Below are 20310 nucleotides of genomic sequence, written 5' to 3'. Positions count from 1 at the left end.
TCCTGTCTTTGGTATCTACAGTTTTCAAATTGGTTGATTGGAAAAATGCAATGTGGATGTCTTTCTTTTCTTTTCTTTTTTCTTTTTTTTCTTTTTTTTGGTCATTTGCCATGTATTGAACTCTTATTCTGTGCCAGGCACTCTGCTAGTCTTTCACGTAGAAGATGCATTCAGTTCTCACAACCCATTTAATAGATGGAGACTGGTCCTCAGAGTAGTTTAACAACTTGCCCAAGTTAGAGCGACAAAGTGTGAGAAACCAGGTTTGAACCAGATTTGTCGGGTTCTAAAACATGTATTCTTAAGGACAAAATTTCCTGATACAACCTGGGGTTTAAACTAAATTAGCAGAAGAGAATCAAGATAATTCCAATCAAAGATTTTAGTTTCCCTGAAATTTCCAATTACTGTGGTCCTCATTTGAAATTAAAAAGTTGGGTTGTTCATGCAGCATCCTTTCTTCAGTCCTAGAGTCAGAACTCTGATTCGCCAAAAGAAAACCAGAATCTCTAAGCAGTTAAGTTTAAAAAAAAAAAAACGTTGTTTGGAACGTAGTGAAGTCCTGAATCAGAAACTCACTGCACTGTGTATCAGCAATAGACTAAATGACACACTATGGGAACACGCACCCACTAAACACAGTCTAATTCTTCTGTGATTGATATAATCCTAATACATATGACAGACGCTCAATACGTTGTTGATAGGTTAGGTCAGGTTAAAAATGGAGGTAGAAGATGAGAGAGTTATTTGTCTTACCTTTACTGTTGTTCCCAGCAGAAGGTCAGAAGATGAATTCCAAATGAGAAGCTGAACTCAATTGGCCTCTTTTGGCGTGTGCTTGATGAGGTGTTTCTGATGGGACTGTTATTGGTCAAGCTTGAAAGATCATGTTTTCAAAAAGGTCGAAGTCCCTATTGTCAAGGAATACGGAAATCAATCTAGACATTGCTAGGAATTCTGCTCGGTTTCTTCCTTTATCATTTCTTACACATACGAAAGAAATATAGAAAATTTACAGACAGATGGGATGTCTACATGGAAAGAAGACTTTATTGTGTTTCCCTTCTACTACCTGCTATGATTACCTATATGAATGTAAGAAAAAGGTGATCAAAATCAATGTGGCGTCACTTGTTTCTTCTCCTGCCCTCTGCCTCCCAGGTCCCATGGTGTGATGGTGAAGAGCTCAGATTCCGGAGCTAACAGCTCTGGGCTTGAAACCTAGTTCCTTTACATATTGGCTTGATTTGGGGCAAGTTGCACAGTCTCTCTAACTTGTGGTATCCCATCTATAAAGTTAGGATGAAAATAGTACCTATATAATGCAGTTACTATGAAGAGTAAAAGGATTAATGTCTATAAAACATTAATTAGCAGAGCACCTGGCATATGGTAAATATTAAATAGATGGTAGCTTTTAAAAAAATATTATTATTGCAGAAAAGATCTAGTTTATTAGTTGAAAATTCTGGTAGAAGTGAAAATGGAAGTTCATAAAGGGAGTGGGAAAATAATCCTGGGACTCCCTGATACCCATTGTATATAAATCATTGAACAGTGTGCAAGGATCATACCATAATTCTGGGCTGTGAGAGAAGACTGAATCATTTCCATTTTCATCATACACACTGAGGGCAATAGTAGGGTGTGGACCAACAAGTCCTGCCTGTCTACCTGGAAATGACTAATCTCTTTTCTCTAATAAAGCAGGATGATGTTAGAGTGGGTAAAAAGAAAGACTGTGAAAGTAGCCAGAGTAGGGAGTGGGGGTAGAAGGGAGAGGAAAAGTTCTAAGGTCAGCTCCAAGTTGCCTTTTTGGGCGATGACTAGAACATTATCTGATATCCAATATCCTCTATCAATTTGACTTAACAAGCACAGATCTGAACTCTGAATTAAGCTGTGTGGCATATGAGGGCTTAATCCCCACTCCTAACCAGCTAGGGCAAAGTTTCTTAGCCAAGTTCAACCTGAGGACAAAGGCCTGGGTGATGTTTTTTGAGGGATAGTATGTTCTTTTATAATAAGGTACATGTGTAGGAAGTTGTACTGACATTTGTAGACCCATATGAGGGGAGAAATTACGTAAAAAAAGTTCACCTTGGAGTGGAGGGAAATGCCTTTGAACTCAGCAGCTCAGCAAATAGTCCTCATCAATTTCCTCACAATTGATGGGTGATCAGAAAGGCTGAGAGCAATCTCACTTCCATGTACAGTCCTCGAATGTACTTTTTTCAGTAATGTTGGCGATTAGAGATTTTCCTTCATGTCCTCCCTATGTTTTTGCTTTCTACTCTGACAGGCTGTTGGATGAACTATATTTAGCTTTCACATTAGCATTGTGAAGGCATTCTGATTTGTGTGAAACTGAAATCACAACTTGAAGTATTGGACTATGGCTGTAGATTATTCTTCAGATTGTGTTGAACTCTTCAACCAGTTATTGTAAACCCATTGCCCTTTCAAAATGTACACATTGGGCTTCCATCTTCTTAAATGTAAATCATTCTATCAAATTCGTTCTATCAAACTTTCATACTCGCATGAGTTTGGTTGACTTCCCCTAAGCCAGCCAAGCACATTCTCCAAATACCAAACATAAGATGGAAATTCCAAAAGGCATTGTAATCGTTCTCCTCTATGCTGCTCTCTCCATCCCCACCTCAACTAATGGTGGAAGGAGGTCAGAGAACTGCTTAAGACAACAAGTCAGTGGACACTGCCAAATTGTCCTCAGTGCCAGTTCAACCGCTAAGTTTTCTGTGTCATAAAAATCAATGCTTATCCTGTATTCTCAACCCCAGAGCAGCATTCTCCTGACCTGGTTCTCCTCTCCTCTGGGAGTGGATTTACATCATTTTTATGTGTGCCTTGTTTGACCGTGCTGTCTCCAGCTCTGTTGAGACTGTCTGTGGGTGGTTTCCCTGTACAGGGATGACAAGGGCAAAGGTCAGACGCTTCCATGATTCATTTCCTCTTTGTTGCACGCAGGCCGCGGATGGTTTTGTGGGTGAGTCACTCATAATGCCAAACACAGGAGGGATTTTCTTCGCATAGAGGCCCTGGGGCTCCGCTATGCTCTGAATGAGAGGAACCAAGTTCTTAACATCTCCTTTAAAGTTTTGTATTTTTTCCGATGATTTCATAAGCGCTTTTGTATTCCTGTTCTCACTAATTCTCATTTGTGAATGCTGTCTACCCTTTGGAGAATTTTCTGGTATCTTGTGGAGTTCTACTGAATTCTAACTCTAGAATAACTGGACTCTTAAAAATATACTCCAAACATCCTCCATTATTTAAACAGTCTCTAGGATATATATCGTCTACACTGGAGTATTGATAGCAGTCCACTCTTGACTTCCCAACAAGCCACCCTCCTAATTTTCTCCGAGAAAAACAGTCTATAGAAGGAACATGGATGTCAATTGAGAAAAACATTTAAATACCTATAGCTAAGCTCTGCAATAAAGTTTTTTGGTTGTTGTTTTTGTTTTTAATGAAGGCAGGGATATTATTTTCTTTCTTTTTTAATCCTTTAAAATTATTAAATAGAACATACAAACAGAAAACATAAATGTATAATATGATGAATAATTACAAGGTGAACACCCCTCAATCAAGAAATGGAACATAAGCAGTCCGGAAGCCCCTCCTTTGTTTACCTTCTAGACCCCACCTTCTCCCTCCTTTCTGGAAGTAACCATTCTCCTGACTTCTGTGGTAATCACTTCCTTGCTTTTCTAACCACCTATGCATGCTAGGTGATTATTTTGTAAAGCAGTATCACTTCTATCTCCTGCTGTGGCACTATGTAACTCATTTGTGTTAAGTAATGACCGTGGGGTGACACTGGGCTGAAGTTGTTTATGTGCACTGTTCTCCCCCCCTCCCACCCCAAAATTCCACAGAACCACTTATCCCGTGTTTACAGCGTAGGGAACTAACAATACTCCTGCTACGATACATGTTTAGAATAATGACAGTGAAGACGTGAAAAAACCATGAAACTTTTGGAATCTCTCTCCTGTGTTCTGGGTTTTCTGAGTTGCAAGTCGAGTTAAGTAATTTGTGATGGGTGTAGAAACCCTCCTTCTCTCCTCATAGTTATCCTCCCTTTTAAATGTCCCTGGGAAGTAGCCCAGCAAGTTTCAAAATCTGCAGAGCTTGGCCGTGAAAAGGACCCATTTACTGGTCCTGGATGATTTATCCGCCCTTTGCCTTGTACTTTCAGAACATGTGTGCTATTTCTGATATTTCAGCACAATCTTCATTGCAACTTCCCCCAGGGATTCTTTGACCTTCTTTAGTCTGACACATTCTCTCCTGCTAGAAAAAAAAAAGATAAAGTGGGAATGGGGCTTAAAACCTGATTCGTAACCATTTTTACTTCCCTGTCTTCCTTCACTTCCTTGATTGGCTCAGACAGATTTGTGGACAAGGGGAAGGAAAACCAACATTTATTGCACCCCTAATTTGTGCCAGGTGCTTTTGAGTCCATTATCTTATTAAATACTGACAACACTATGGGATAATTATTTATTGTCTCCATGTTGTAGTGGAGACCCACTGAGTTGAAAGAGGTTAAGTAGCTATTCAGGATCACATAGAAATGGGCACAACCAAAAATTCAAAGTCTGACTCCAAACCAAGTACTCTTTCTTCATCATCAATTTGCTTCTCATTTCATTTGCTTGATAACTTTGAAGTGTCCTTTGCAACCACTTTTTAAAGCACTTCCATTTCTAGTATACGCAACAAAAAATTCTTGGGTTTATTAGTAGTAAGGGGTCCAGGGTCCTAAACATTTTTCTTCTTAAGAGTACTGGCTCTTAGCTTGGTTTCAGGTTATGGTAGCTGCAACAAGGCTGGAGGAAGGACCATCCGTCTTTGAAGCTCAGGTTTGATCCAAGGCCACTTTCTGTGCCTCCTGACGTCACAGGTCTGGCTGCCTCTGTGACCTGGTGCCCTGAGCCTGTAGTAGGCATTATAAGCTTAATGTAAGAGAACCTAAGTATGGCAAAGACACCATGGAGTGGGATGACCCTGGACCATCCACTATGCTGTACTGCTGCTCACTGCAGGGTACAATTTGGTGAAATGCTCATCCAGCCTGGTCCTTATCCAAGACGTGGTCACTGCAGCACCACAAAGACTTTATTCTTGCCTATAAGGAAGTTCCTCAGTGTCGTTCTCATAGCCACTGTTTGCCCATGAGAGGAGAGCCGGTGAAATGCTTGTGTGCAAGTTTGGTCAATCAAGGAGCAGGTGTTGGGAAAACAGACAAGGCAGAGATTTAATTCTGGAGTTTGTCTGGAGGTGGTATTAATGGAGCACGTTAGAGTTATTTTCAGAGGTGCTTCTGAATTGTCCAAATCCCATGTCCTTAACTTTGGGAGGGAGTAACATCTGAGTCACACTAAATGTGGAAGCTGAATGAGGTTCAGAGCTGTCACAGATGCCAGGACCTTGGGCCATTGGCTGTCATTCACCATATGAGATTCGGTGCCCAGTGTTAAAGGGAATTCTTTCAGAGGAGGAAGTTGGAGAGAGAGCAGCAGTGGCAGTTCCCACTTCAAAATGTCTCTGGGACGTTTTAACCTGGGTGTGATGAGCAACCGTTTTTCATCCTCTCCCTGACCCAGGCTCTACTCTAGAACGCCTCTGAAGTGACACTTTGTTGTTCTCCTCTTACAAAATGCTTTTTCCTCTTTTGTTATATGTATGTTAAATTTCTTCATTCTTGATTCACTCATTTAATCAGCAAACAGTTTTTGACCTTGCACCGCCTTAGACCCTGATGATATACAAATGCACAGCACAATTGGTTTCATTTTACACTGAACTTTTAAAACCTAATGATGTAATTAAAAGAGCTATAAAAAAAAGTTGCTTATATTTGTCATCCATAGGAATGATTTTTTTTTAAAAAAAAGCTATATGTAACGCTCAGATACAGGGTAATGAGGAGTTTACTAAGAGATGGAGCATGAGCCTGACAAAAAATAGCCACAGATGTCATTTTCCTTGCCTTTCTCCTTGTTGTTTTTATACGGGCAGCAAATTCTTGGATTGTTTTTGTGAATTAGACCCTTCTCCAAGTCATTGTAGGAAGGAGCATTATTGGTTTATTTCCTGACTTCATGCTGGTTACCAAATATTTCCATATATCTGAGATAGTTTAGCATCACACAATGTTAGAACTGGAGGGGACCTCCAATGTTAATCCATGAGGCATCGAGTTCCAGATGGGGAAATGATTTGCCCCAAATCAGTGGCTGGTTAGTAGCAGCTGGTCCTGTTCTGACTCTGAAATGGAATTCTTGCCTGATTTGTTTTCTGAACATCTGTTCCACAACTGAACAAACTTCACTTATGCCACTGACTCTCTCTGTGTCTGACACATGTTTTTATGTAATAGCTCTAGTGACAATATGTCTAATATATGTTGAGAGTCTACCGTATGCTAAGCAAATGAACTAATGGCTTTATGTCCATGACATTATTAATCGTCACAGCAACCTTGTAAAAATAACATTATTATTATTTTCATTTTAAAGATGAGGAAACAGAGAGGCCAAGTCAATGAACCCCTTACCAGTTTTTAACAAATTACATTATTTTGAACAGCAAAATAAATGATGATAGCATTGTATTAAAACTCAGAATGAAATAAATATCCATGAGTCCATACTGATATCATTAAATAATTGAATAAATAAATAAATTGACAAGAAAGAACAATTCTTTCATACAGAAGGATTCCAATTAATAAATGGAGAGAGGATGAGAGAAATAGAGAATTACCATTAGAATATCACAGTAATAATTGTTGCAGGTGTCAGTGTGTGAAAGTTTAAGGACAAATGCAATATATGCAGAATCTCAAAGTATCTCCCTGAAGATATTCATTGGAAAAGGGAACATAGTAATCTTACTATTAATCGTATTAATAGTAACTCAGCAGACACCACTTCAACTAAGCAATCAAGGTTAATGTCGCCAGTAATAAGACATAATGATGTCTTGGACCCCTAATCATGACGCACTGAGAAGGCAACTTCATTACTGTGGTATTCTCGCTAAAAATGTCTAACATCAGTCTCATCATAAGAAAGCATCAGACAAAGACAAGCAGCATTCTGCAAATTACCAATAATCTTCAAAAGTGTCAAGGAAGGTCCTGCAAGTCAAGGGAAGATTGAGGAACTGATACAGTTTAGGAGGAGACTAAGGGACATGACAGCTCAATGCAAAGGATATTAGAGGAAAAACTGGTGAAAACCGAATTGGTATCACTCCAAATAAGTACAGTGTTGTATCAATATTTATTTCTTCGTTTTGATAATTGTATTATGGTTATACAAGATGTTAACATTGGGGAAGATGGGTAAAGGATATATGGAAACTCTGTGTACTATTTTTGCAACTTTTTTGTAAGTCTAAAATTATTTCAAAATTGAAAGTTAGGAAGTATACTGTAGATTGGTAGGCCCCATCTCAGATGTGCTAAATTAGAATTTTTCAGGTTGGTATAACCCAGAAATCTGTATTGGAAAAACAAAGTCACACATGGAGGGAGTGGTAGGGTCAGGATCTGAATGCAGGTCTGCCTGACTCCGAAGCCTACGGTCTTAAGCAGCTGAGCAGGCTGCTTAATGGAGATTTGAAGTTAATGGAAATTCAGAATGAAAATATCAACACTATTTGAGATAAAAATGATCAGTGCAAAATATTGTAGTTCTATATCATGTCCTTTTAAATATACAGCAATGTATGGATTTAAAGATTAAATAGAACTAAAGACTAAATCCCCTTGATCCCCAGATCATCTCCATTTATTTTAAATAGGCAGCATAATTATCCCAACCAATGCTGTACTTTGTATACAATTTATAATGCCAAAGCTTGCTCCATCGTTGGTTGGTAGGAATTTAAAACTATGATCGTAAACATCACCGTTGTAAAGTATGGTCAAATCGTAAGAATTTAATGACATATACATTTTGGACTACATAAAAAGAACTAAATCAAAATTTAAATGTAATTATCCGAGTGTGGTAAAAGTCAAGGCCTGTTTTAATATGTCTTCTCTCATATTTGGCACAGCTCATCATCTCTCATTGCTTCAGGGTCTGGCAAGTAGAAGTTGCCAGCAGGATGGAATGACCAATACTTGAGGGGATTATCGTTGCCAAAGGGTTGTGGCCAGGAGGTTGTCAAAGGACTTGCAGTCAAGTCCTCTTCTTCCTCACTAACTTTTCTACTAGGCACTATGTTTGTCCCTAGAGATACAAAAATATGGCACAATCTCTGCTTTCAACTAACTCCTGGCCTAGTTTGGGCGAAGGACCTATGCATGGTTTGGATTGGGGATCCGACTAGTAAGGGCAAAAGGAAGAAAAATATTGCTATTGGAACAAAAAGATGACCATCTCCATATTTACACACTAGCAAGTTGGCATAATTTGCCCAGGTGTGATGGGTAAATTCTTAGAAATTGAACTTGAATGCCTCTTTTGTAAATAGTGGACCTACTCTCCTGGAGAGTGGGGCTGTGCAAGGAGACAATGACGTTTACAGAGGTTTTTGTTCCGCATAATAAAGGAGCAGGAACTGGAGACTGTTACTGGTGCCTCGAAGGCAACTGGAAACAAGCAGGAGTGTGGAAGCTGGGTGCCGCTTGTGCCAAGTGTCCCCGGCCGTGTCAGAAGAAGAAAGGCCTTGGAAGGGGTGGGGTGGGTGGACCCTCTGTCATATATGGAAGTGGCGAAGTGGAATAAGAACAGTGTAACGCAGTAGAGTCATATGCGGGTTGTAATGGGACCACAGAGGAGAGGATCTTTGGTGAGGCGAAGGGAGGTGTAAAAGCTTCAAATGTGTGAGGTTAATCCTAAAATATGAGTAGAAATCTGAGAAGAAAAGAGCTTTCCAGAAAGAAAGCTCATACATTAGTAACAGCCCCACCCCCCAGTACCTTTTGAGTTTTTTCTTTGAGTAAGATTTATATCTGCATAGGGCACCTGCCGAAATACAGATAAGTTCCCTGGGAGGGTATTATGGCCTTGTGGCAGCAGTTTCAGAGGAATATACTGAGTTTTGTTAGAGAAAGAAAAAAAAACCAGGGTACTCAACTCTGGGAGGTTATCTCTAGTTCTACCCCCATTTGGGGCTGAAATGGGGGTCCTGGCTGGCCAGGGGCCTTTTGAAGAATAGTGGTGCTTAAGGAAGGGAGTCTGTGTGTTGCTGGGGGACAGGGCCTAAAACAGACTCTGAAGATAGACGTTACTTCTGAGATTTCCTTAGTTGTGACATAACTAATAATTCGACCATTTCAAACCATTACTACATTGGAAATGAATAACATGCAGGACAAACAAATGTGACAGTAAAAAAATATCTACTGTGTTTCCCCGAAAACAAGACCTAGCCGAACAATCAGCTCTAATGTGTCTTTTGGAACAAAAATTAATATGAGACCTGGTCTTCTTGTACTATAATATAAGACCAGGTATAATATAATATAATATAATATAATATAATATAATATAATATAATATAATATAATATAATATAGCATAGCATAATATAATATATAATATAATACAGTAACCAAGTCTTATATTAATTTTTGCTCCAAAAGACGCATTAGAACTGATTGTCCAGCTAGGGCTTATTTTCTGGGAATCACGGTAGTCGTTATTAAGAACTCAGTGTGTACTTTACATGCAGTTTCTCATTTCAACTGTCCCGCCATCTGGTGAAATAGATACTCCCATTCACATCTTCATTTTGCAGAAGAAGGAACAGAAAAGCGGTGAACTAGTTTGGCCAGGGCCCTAGAGCCAACAGGGGCCAATCCTGGATCCCAGTCCGGGCTCTGAACCACTAGTGCTGCTGACTCTCTGGCGCTGGGAGATTCAAGGCAAGATGTGAACATAATTTTAGTGACCGAGCACTAAATGTCCTCTGTGAGTTTATTTTTGGCATTTTGGGTGAGACAGTTCTTTCCTGTGCTGGACTGTTCTGCGCAGTAGCACCTGCAGGTCCAGCTCACAAGGGCCAGGTACTCCCCAGTCACTGTGACCACCTAACCGGTGCACCCACATCTACGCCCCTTTGCCCAGCTCGCTAATAATGGTGGTAGGCTCCCAAGGCAGGACCTGAACCAATTAATCCTGGAAAGAAATCTGACCATGGACAAGAGCTTGGGATAACCTGGTGACACTGGGCAAGTTTTTCAAGTTTGCCAAGCCTTAGTTTTCCTCATCAGGAGAACGAGATTGGTTTGCAGATGCCATAGGATTGTGGTGAGGAGCCAATAGCCTCCTCTGATTTTGAGCATGCTTCCAAATAATTAAAGTAGAATGTTGCATTAAGCATAGAGATGAATAAGAAAGAGCTGCTGCCCACAAGGAACTCACAGTCTAGCAAGATGAGTGGGGCCTTCAGCCGACCCTCATACCCGATGAAGTGATGTAGAGCTTTGCTTTCCTCATTGTGGTCCATGGCTAAGAACACGGCATCCCTGGGATGTTAAAAATATAGAATCTGAGACCCCGTTCCAGCCCTACAGCATCAGAATCTGTCACAAGATCCCAAGGTGGTTGGGGTGCCCATGAAAGTTTGACGAGCTCTGCTTGTAGAGAACACAGGAGGGAAAAACAGTCCATTTCAATGTGATCAGGTACACCTTTCAGAGAGGGGGATACTACACTTTGAAATAACAAGTAGGCTTTCAAGAGAGAAAAGAGTGTAAGAACCTGTTAGGTAGGAGCGTGGAATTATTCTCTTTGGAATTATTTCTTAGATTGAGACACTGCAAAAGGGATGAAAATTTACGTGTAATCAGGAAATAAGAGAGTCTTTGAACATCTAGGTTCATGTCTGATAATATTAATTCAGTTTAACAAACATTATTGGACACCAGTTATTCATTATCATTCAACACACGTGTTTTCCAGGTGTGTGACTGAAGGCTGAACAAAACAGGTGTGTCCTTTCTCTGAGTTCTGACCCCAGAAGAGCCCAGGTTAGAACCCTGGGAGAAACCATATGCCAACTGTCTGGACATTTAGCATATCTATTTCTCAGTTTCCACATCTGTAAATGGGATCATAATGGTACATCACTGGGTTCATGTGAGTCTTACATGAGTAATACATTTAGAGCACTGAGAATAGTAAAAGGAACATAGAGAAGTTTATTATGCACTTTCCATAATTTGTGGTTTGTGTGGGTAGATTAACTGAAAATTTTGGAATAGGTTAAATGTTTCTGAAGAAATTTTGAGAGTCCCTGGATTGCCAAATTGCCTCTGTTTCCTGCCACCTGGCCTCAGAGAACATTAAACAATAGGGTAGAAGATATTCAGCATGGTACTTAGTTATGAGCCTATTTACTTTCCTTTGTAGCTGTTTCATCCTGGCTTGTTCCTTGGTAATCGTGCGACCATGAGCTAGTCATTTAACTCCCCATTCCTCAGTTTCCCAATGATGATAATCATTGTACTAGCACATAGGGTTGTTATCAGAATGAAATATATTACTGTAATTAAAGTACTTAGAACAGTGCCTGATCCATATTAAGCAGTTGCTGAGTCTTAACTATCATCATTATCATCCTCATCCTCTTTTAATTATTTCCCTCAAAGAGCTATCTGAAAATTAAGTCCCATCTAGGGCATCACTCCCAGGTCAAGTCAAGGCTGGCTTAAAGAGTACTAATAGTCTTTCTTTCTTCTCAAATCCTTGGCTGTTCTACCTCTCTGGCTTGATAAGAATTTGACTGGGTTGGTTTTTAGGCCACATAGAGTATTGTTAGTTCATACCTACCATGTGACCCAAAAGGAAATCAGGGTAAACATCTTCAAAATAGTCTATCATTAAGAATTCCCTTGCTATCACACACATTTTCTCTCCCGTTTGTGAACTTGGACATTCTTTTTAATGTTTCCATTCTTAGCCTTGGCAGTTTCCTTCAAGGGGAGATAGACTAAGTGCATCTATAGAGGTGTGTACCAACCCTTTAAAATATGGCAGCTGCCCTGAAACTGCCAATCAGCCAAGTCACATAATTTTTATCCTGCTAGGCTGGGTATTTCATCGTGTTACCTTTGTCATTCCCTTTTCATTACTACACAATATGCTATTTCACTATGAGCAGAAAACAAAACACCTGTTGTAAATCTTGGAGGAGTTTTGTTCTGTATTTTCCTGTGAAGCCGAACCAGAAACCCCCACTGGTAAAACCAGCTGTGTCTCACATTTGAACACAAACTATAATATGCCGAGGGAAAGAAAAAGTGACTTAGCCAGTGAAAACTGTACACAGGGGGCCAGAATCTGTTTTCAAGATTTATGAGCTGAAAACAAGTCACACTTTAATGAATATTAAATGAAAGCCATCCCATTTGTGGAAGACAGGCTATATATCTTATGGACATTTACATGGAACGCCTCTTTTCTGAAACTTGAGTTGTGTCCTCAAAATGATATGCATGTCAGTATATTATAGTAAATCTTCTGAAAATTAAAATATATATGATGGTTTGGTACTATGGAAATTATATTTTTTTCCTCTAGAATGTGTCAGGTTTTTATCTATGGGGACATGTTATGAGTGAAGAGTAGGGAAAGAAAGCAGGGTCTTAGTTATATTTCAACTTACTTTACCCTTGGTTTGAGGGCCTTGTGATTTGAAAATGAGGCCCAGATTTGTTACAAGGAGTTGGATGCTGGCAACGTCTATGTTTGGTGTCTTTGGTACTTTTTTCCTATACTCCAAATTCTACTTTAATCCTGGCTGCTACAAGGAACTCCACCCCCACTTCCCTACCACTCCCATCCTCAAATATCACCAGGAAAAGACCAATTTAGTGAATATAACCTTTTAGAAGAGTATTTGCGTTTAAAATGTTCTCAGTAAGTGAGGAAAGAAAGGCTAGTGCATTTCGGGGCATTTGGGGTATGTAAGGAATTAAGAGGGTTTTGAGAGGAGTCTTCCATCTGAGGGACATCTGTCATACTCTCTGTACTTCTGGCGATACGCAGTGCAGAGGCCCTGGGGAAAACGATTGTTGCATCAGCTTCTCAGTGTTTCTAAAATCACGTTATAATGCCAACTACCTAGGAGCCTACATTTGGGCTGGCTGTGTATGGGACAGACAAATATAGAAACAATCCTAGAAGTGAGGCAAAGCCAGCCTGACAAGGAATGAAGTATCTGTTAGAAATGTCTTCCCTCAGGCAGGGTGGAACCCTGTGCTAGAAAAGGGAGTGTGGTCAACTGTGTATGAAAGACACTTAAAGACCTCGACTGCTAGTGCTGTATTCAGATGGAGCAGAACCAGAACGTAAGGTCTCAGCCCTCTAGAGTGGCACTTCCAGAATATATTCAGAATATTTTCCAGAACTATATACAAGTGCTTCCTTTTCCTTGTGAAGGGTGAGCATTTGGTATATCAGGCTCTAGTTTCCAGGTAAGTCAGTCAGGTTACGGGTTCTAGTCCAGGGTAAGGCATATTATACTATGCCAGGACAACTCTTTGTTCTTTTATTTAGGAGGCAATACATTTAGTGGTTAAGAAAGCAGGATTTGGGAGGTAGTTAAAAAAAAAAAAATCAGGATTTGGTGTCAAAATGAAGACAAGTCCCTATAGGGTAGGAAAGGCATCCATCTTGTCTGCTGATAAACCAAAACCTTGCTCTGTTCCTGGCAGAGTATATCCTCAATAACTCTGGTGGGATGAATGTTGAGGAACTAAATTGATATGTTTGTGAAGGAATGAGCTAACCTGTTTGAAATCCCAGAGCTGCTATATTTTAGATTTATGGCTTTCGGCAGGCTACCTGAGCTCTCTGAGTCTCAGTTTTCTTATTTGCAAAATTGGAAAAATAATACTTACTTTACAATTGGAAGAAATAAAATGATCTAATATATCTATAGCCCTTGGCACGGTGCTTTAATAAAGATAAGCTATCAGTATAGCGGTAGCAGCAGGATTAACATCAATAGCTCCCTTTCTCACAGAATGGGGCTGTTTTTCAGTGGGGGAGGAAGTAGAATCTCAGTGGAGATTCTTGTGGAAGCCACTGAGAGAACTGCCAGGGAAGAATTGTGCTGGAGGGGAGAGTCTGGACAGCGGGTATTTTAATAGGTTTAGATGAGAGGCTGTACGTGCTCTGGCCTTGATGAAGGTAGAGATGGCTGGGGTTGGATCTTAGAAATATTGGGTCCATTTGAACAGGAGATTGGCCTTTGGGAAGTCACAGATGTGTCTGGCCTCAAAGCTCAGGCCATTTCTACCACACTGTGCCTCATATACTATAAATAAATACATATTTATTTCTGTATAAAGAAGAGGGGGGATAGATCCAAGAATGCACGTGTGTGTGTGTGTGTGTGTGTGTGTGTACAAGGGCTTGGAAGGTAATGGAGATGAAGAAAGTCATGGGAGAAGAGTGGGAGAAAGCGAAGGGTGTGTGTTAATTAAAATAAATTCCTGCCATTTTTTCCCATTCTGGTTGGGGTTGGTCTTACATATGGGAAGCATGGCTGACATGCTTACACACTGGGTTTTCTAACCCTATGTGTGCTCATTCTTTCTGGTGAAAAACAATGATATTTGCCGCCATGTGAGCTTATGCTTCTTTTGCAGCCAATTTTCATGGCCTTTCTAATTTACAAAGCACTTGCTCAAAGGGAATATATAAAATGCACAAAGGGAGAGGCAACAGAGAAAGTTGATGCCACGAATGTATCTTATTAGGCATGGTCGACCAGGCATTCGGCTAGGTATTTTTACACATGTCACGTCTAATTTTTACAACCCCTCTCTCCACTCTATAGGTGAGACTTAGAGAGGTTAACTAACTTGGTTAGTATGTTGTGAAGTCAGTTAGGATTCAAACTCAAGTGTTTCCAAATGCCAAATGAAGGCTTTTTCCAGTATTCTGTAACACATGTGAGGATCCAAAGTGAAACAAGCCCCTTCCTCTCTGCCTTTGTCTTCTTCCCTCTACAGTAATCTTTCATGGTGTGGCTGGGCTAGCGCAGTGATGTGAATGGATATGTGGATGGAAAATAATCACTTGCTGTTCCAGGGACAATGGCTGTGTTTCATTCAGTAAGAGCAGTGAACATCGAGTCCGTAATACGTGCCAGACACTCTGCTAAGAACATCGCATTCAGGATCTAATTTCATCCTTACAACAAGCCCATGAGCTAAGCATGCAGTGGGCTGGGATTAGTACAAACACCTTCCCAACTCACTGCCAGGCCTCACCAGGGTGGGGTCCATTTCACTCACTTCCAGGCCGGATGTTTTAGGAAAATTACAGTGGGGATGCTGGTGGCTCAGTTCGCAGTGTTCTCCGCCAGACCACATACAATTTGTGTAGGCCCTTTCTTCCCCCAGAAACAAGTGAGTTGTGAGAACAGATAAGGTTCCTTGCCAGCGTGCCCCCGAAGCTGGGTGGCACAGTGGGTTTTGTGGAGTCACATCCCACCTTATTACCTGCTTCCCTGCAATAGCAGTAAAAATAGTAGCTAATATTTGTTGAGCTGTTGCTAAGTGCCGGGCACTATCCTACTCATTGTACATGTATTCGCTCATTTAATCCTCACAAGTACTCTCAGAGGGTGGAACTGAGACAGAAAGGTCAAGGCCATTTGCCCAATGTCTCACAGTGAGCAAATGGAAAAGCTCTGATTCAAACACAAGGATGTCTGGTTTTAGAAGCCAAATGCCCGACAAGGTCTACAGCTGACAATCTTGACCAAACTGTGCATTTTTTGAGGAGTATTGTGTTTTCATCACCCTCTTAACCGTAGTAAGGACTTTCTAACTCTTGGTACTCAGGAGGACCACTGAAAGTTGATGATTTAGGTGATTGGGAATGGCCCGGAGCATAATGTATGTGCTAAGTGCTTTTTAAAACACTTGGACTGAGGCCAGGGTTATTTTCCTTTTCTACAGCTGACCTCAGTGTGTTCGCTTTGGCCAGTTGGCTTCAATTACGGTTGTTTCACACTTACCTTTCCCAGCAGTGTTAACTTCCTTAGCATTCCACTCACATTTTCAGTTTTAACTAAGTTTCCCCGCTCAGACTTCTCTCCAGTGTGAATGAAGTTTGGATACAAAGGACATTTTCCAGTCCAAATACCATATGTGCTGCTTTCTGAGCTGTTTAAATTGACCTGCATGGAGGAGGCATTGTTTGCTCAGAAAAGGACCAGGCTCGAAGCTCCTGATTCATCTCAGTGTCCAGCTCTTTCCACTCTCCTCTCTGCTGGTGCCGTTGTCAGTTGATGTGTTTCATTGGAGAGGTCCTGGGCTGGTTCTTAGGGGCTTCCTGTCGGCCAGCTGCTGTTGGGGGTTGGTAAGTACCAGGTGCGCCTGGCAAACCTACCTACCTCAGGGGCCAGGGCCTTTTGAAGTGCCGTAAGAATGTCACACTTCAAAGAAATCTACCTGCAGCTGTCACCTGGCTATCTAGTAGAGGTCAGAGAGTTAATATGCAACCACAAAACCCAGTTCTCCCACCAACACCTGGGCAGCTGAATCATATTTTCCTCTGGTGCAGAGGATTTGAAAGCATTGTTCCTAAATCATCTCAGCAAGAGCTCAGTGCCCTGTGTCTTTAGATAAAGATCTGTTGTACCTGTCTGTGCAACAATAAAATAAGTAAATGAGCTGCATTTTTCTTTTCTGAATAGGAATTAGTAATGAAGTAAGTATTTGCAATTACTACTAGCAGGAGTTTAATTATAGCACTAATTTGTGAAAAAAAAATAGGCTTTGTACAAATGTGGCACCTTTTATCTAAGGATCACAATGCATTGTGTGCAAATTAATGAACTTGCCTGTAGGCTCAGCAGGCACTCAATTACTGTTTTAAAGTTTCCTTGGACATCCACCTTTCTGGAGCTAGGGTGGGAAGCCAAAGTATATTTATAAACTGCAGCAAGATGGATGTAGATTAGATCTAAAAAAGGACTTCCTGGTCATGATGTTATTAAATGCTGCCTGAATTACTGTGGCTGTTTTTAAAGACTTGTATGATGAGAGCTTCCTGTTGCTTTGACGGGCCTTTTCACCACCAAAACAAACTCTCCTCCTCTAGTAGAACAAGCTAATTCTTCAACTTAAACACAAATAGTCAAGTATCAAAGGACAGCAAAACAAGATTCGAATGGGTGACGTAGGAAAACTCAAATCCTGGGAGGCTCTCCCTTTTGACTCTGGACCCTGCTGAGACGAGGGCAGCAAGAAAGTGTTGCTGCCTCAGTAACATCATAAAGAACAAATTTTGCATGGAGTAGCCTTTGTTGCTGTTTCTATTCACAAATTCAGACTTTAGCTCCCTTCTACTCCACCCTTACCCTATATGTTCTAATAAAGACTATGGACTTTTTAAAATAGTCTTTGCAAATAGGATAGACAAATATCTGCATACATGTGTTTAGGGGGGAGTTTCATTTCTAATGTCTGTCTAGTGCTGACAGATAAACCAGCCATGATGTCTTAACATTTATCCTGCTCTTGGTTTATACGGGCTTTCTTCAAGTTTATATGTTTCTAGTACCTACTTCTCCTTGGGCTGGGAAGAAATGATTTTGGAACATAACAGGCTCTTGGCAAATTGTCCAGAGCTACCGTATTTCCCTGAAAATAAGACCTAGCTGGACAATCAGCTCTAATGCGTTTTTTGGAGCAAAAATTAATATAAGATCTGGTCTTTATAAGACCCAGTCTTATATTATATTTCTATTCTATTCTATTCTGTTCTGTTCTATTCTATTCTATTCTATTCTATTCTATTCTATTCTATTCTATTCTATTCTATTCTAACATTATGTTATATACCTGGTCTTATAGTAAAATAAGACCGGTCTTATATTAATTTTTGCTCCAAAAGATGCATTAGAGCTGATTGTCTGGCTAGGTCTTATTTTCAGGAAAATGGTATGATGGTGGAAACTTATTCACCTCTCATTCTCTTCCCCATCTTCTTTCTCTCCCAGGCTTATGAGAACCATCAGTAGTTTCCATAGCTTTGGTTCCAAACTTTGCATTTACGTAGTTTTCTTCCACCCTAGGGTTTAGTGAGCCCCTGGACTTACATCGGCTACAGCAGAGTGAGTAAAGGACCAGAGGAGTTGAAAAGAAGGGTTCATAGAATTTGGCTGCTTAATTCAAAATCTGGCTCTACTATACACTAGCCATGGGAACTTGAGCAGGTTTTTAATCTCTCTGCCTCAGTTTCCTCATCTGTCAAAGGGGGACAGTAATAATCCCTACCTTACTGAAAAGTTGAGTCTCAAATAATGAGCACATGGTAAGCACTTAAGAATGCTATGAACATAATAATCCTTACTGTTCATTAATTGGACTTGAAAAACATAAGGACGAGTCTTCCAAGGGAAGACTTATACTATATCTCTTCCCAGATCCAGAGCATCTTCAATTATTAGGGTGTTACTCCAAGCTATTAAGGATAGTACTGTTTTATAAAACTTCTGTTTCTACTATACATGTATACTTATATGTTATGTATGTTTACTTACATACTTACATATGTATGTTTACATATATACTCACGGAAAGTGCATTGGATTACAATGTAAAATCTTATTTCAGTGGCAGTCAAAGAAATGAAAAACACAAGACTGAAATATACAAATTGTAAACGATTGCTTGTTGACACCCTCTGACTACTCTCTATCATGGGTTATGTACTCAGCTCTTTCAAGATGATATGGTCTTTTAGAAATATTGATGTAGAATCTGCTAGCAGTTTCTGAGTGAGGGCCAGGATCATGTCTCGTGAGACCGAAGAATGGGCACAAGGACCTGGGAGAGGCAAGGAGTTGTAAAGGAAGGTAATTTATTAGAGGCAGGAGAAGAGGCTGCAGCTCCCAAGTGGGAGGGGGTCCCGAATGAGGGTGCCCCGTGACTGAGGCAAAAGCTCTTTTATACTTTCCCTTGCCTGCTTGGGGAAGGGTGCTGGAGCCTTCTAGTGGAATTCATATATCAGATTTGTCCTGTTTGCCCATCCTGAAGGGATTAACGAAATAACCCATTCCTATCCATCAGATCTGCTCCTTTGTCCGGCCAAAAGGGATTTGAGATAATTTATTAACCTCAAGGCGTGTTCTTATATCTTAGTCCTGGAGTGAAGGAGACATTCCACAACCTGGAGTTTCGGGATATGGCTGCTTTTCATTTATTCCACCAGGGACCTTCCTGTCTACCTAACGATATACTAACTAACCTGTCTCAGTATGATTAGAAAGTCATAAATGCAGCCACTGAGGGAAGAACAAAAACATTTAAATGAATTACAGGGCAAAGAGGACAGAAATGATTATGTGTGCATAGTATGTAAATTATAAAAGCTTATTTTTTGCAAAGTAGACACATGCAAAGGATTAATATCCTTACTGTATAAAGAATGCTTAGAAAGCATATGAATAGCTAATTCACAAAAAATGAATAGCAAACAAGTATTTAAAAAATATCTTCAGCCTCGTTGGTAGTAAAGGAATACAAAGGAAAGCAGTGAAATTATTTTTTCACATATCGAATTAGCAATTTTTTTATGGTACTACCCAATATAGAGAAAGTTACAGGGAAGTAAATACCTCTATGCAAGACTAGTGAGAATAAAGATTCATATAACTTCTCTGAGGGAACAATTTGGTAATTTGATTGCAAAAGTCATAAAAATGAAGATATCCTTTGAGTTGACAATTCTACTTGAAAGAATTTGTCCTAAGGCCATAATACAAATGAACAAATGTTTAGCAACCAGATGTTCATTGTAGGAATGTTACAGCAAAAAACTTGCAGGATAAAACATTTTTTTCAAAGAAAGACAATTGATAAAATAAACCTTGACGCATGGATAAAATGGAATGAGTTAGTCATTAAAAATGATGCTATGATTGGTTTCTGGGATAATTCCCCTTTGTGGGGCCCAGTGCCCTCAAGAAAATCCCAGTGTGAAAGGAGGCTTTCTTTGGGCACCAGACTTCTCTTAAATTATCTAAAGACTTAGACCTTAAGTTCTGCAACATTGCCAAGGTGCAACAAATTGAATTTAGGCATAAGTGTTAAGTTGAACAATAAGCATGTGATTGGCTTTCGGTAATATATAATGTAAAAGAAATTGCAGGTTACTCACGCATGGGCCAAGTAGCCCACGCCTACCCTGCTATTTTCCAGAAGAGCTCTGAACACACCCAGTTAAACTTTGGCCTCCATCCCAGGTAACCTGATGCAAGGTCAAGCATTCTGAACTGTGT

Source organism: Rhinolophus hipposideros (genome assembly GCF_964194185.1).
Source record: "Rhinolophus hipposideros genome assembly, chromosome: 9".
Lineage (NCBI taxonomy): Eukaryota > Metazoa > Chordata > Mammalia > Chiroptera > Rhinolophidae > Rhinolophus > Rhinolophus hipposideros.
The sequence above is the reverse complement of the archived record's forward strand: the minus strand, read 5'-3'. Positions refer to the sequence as shown.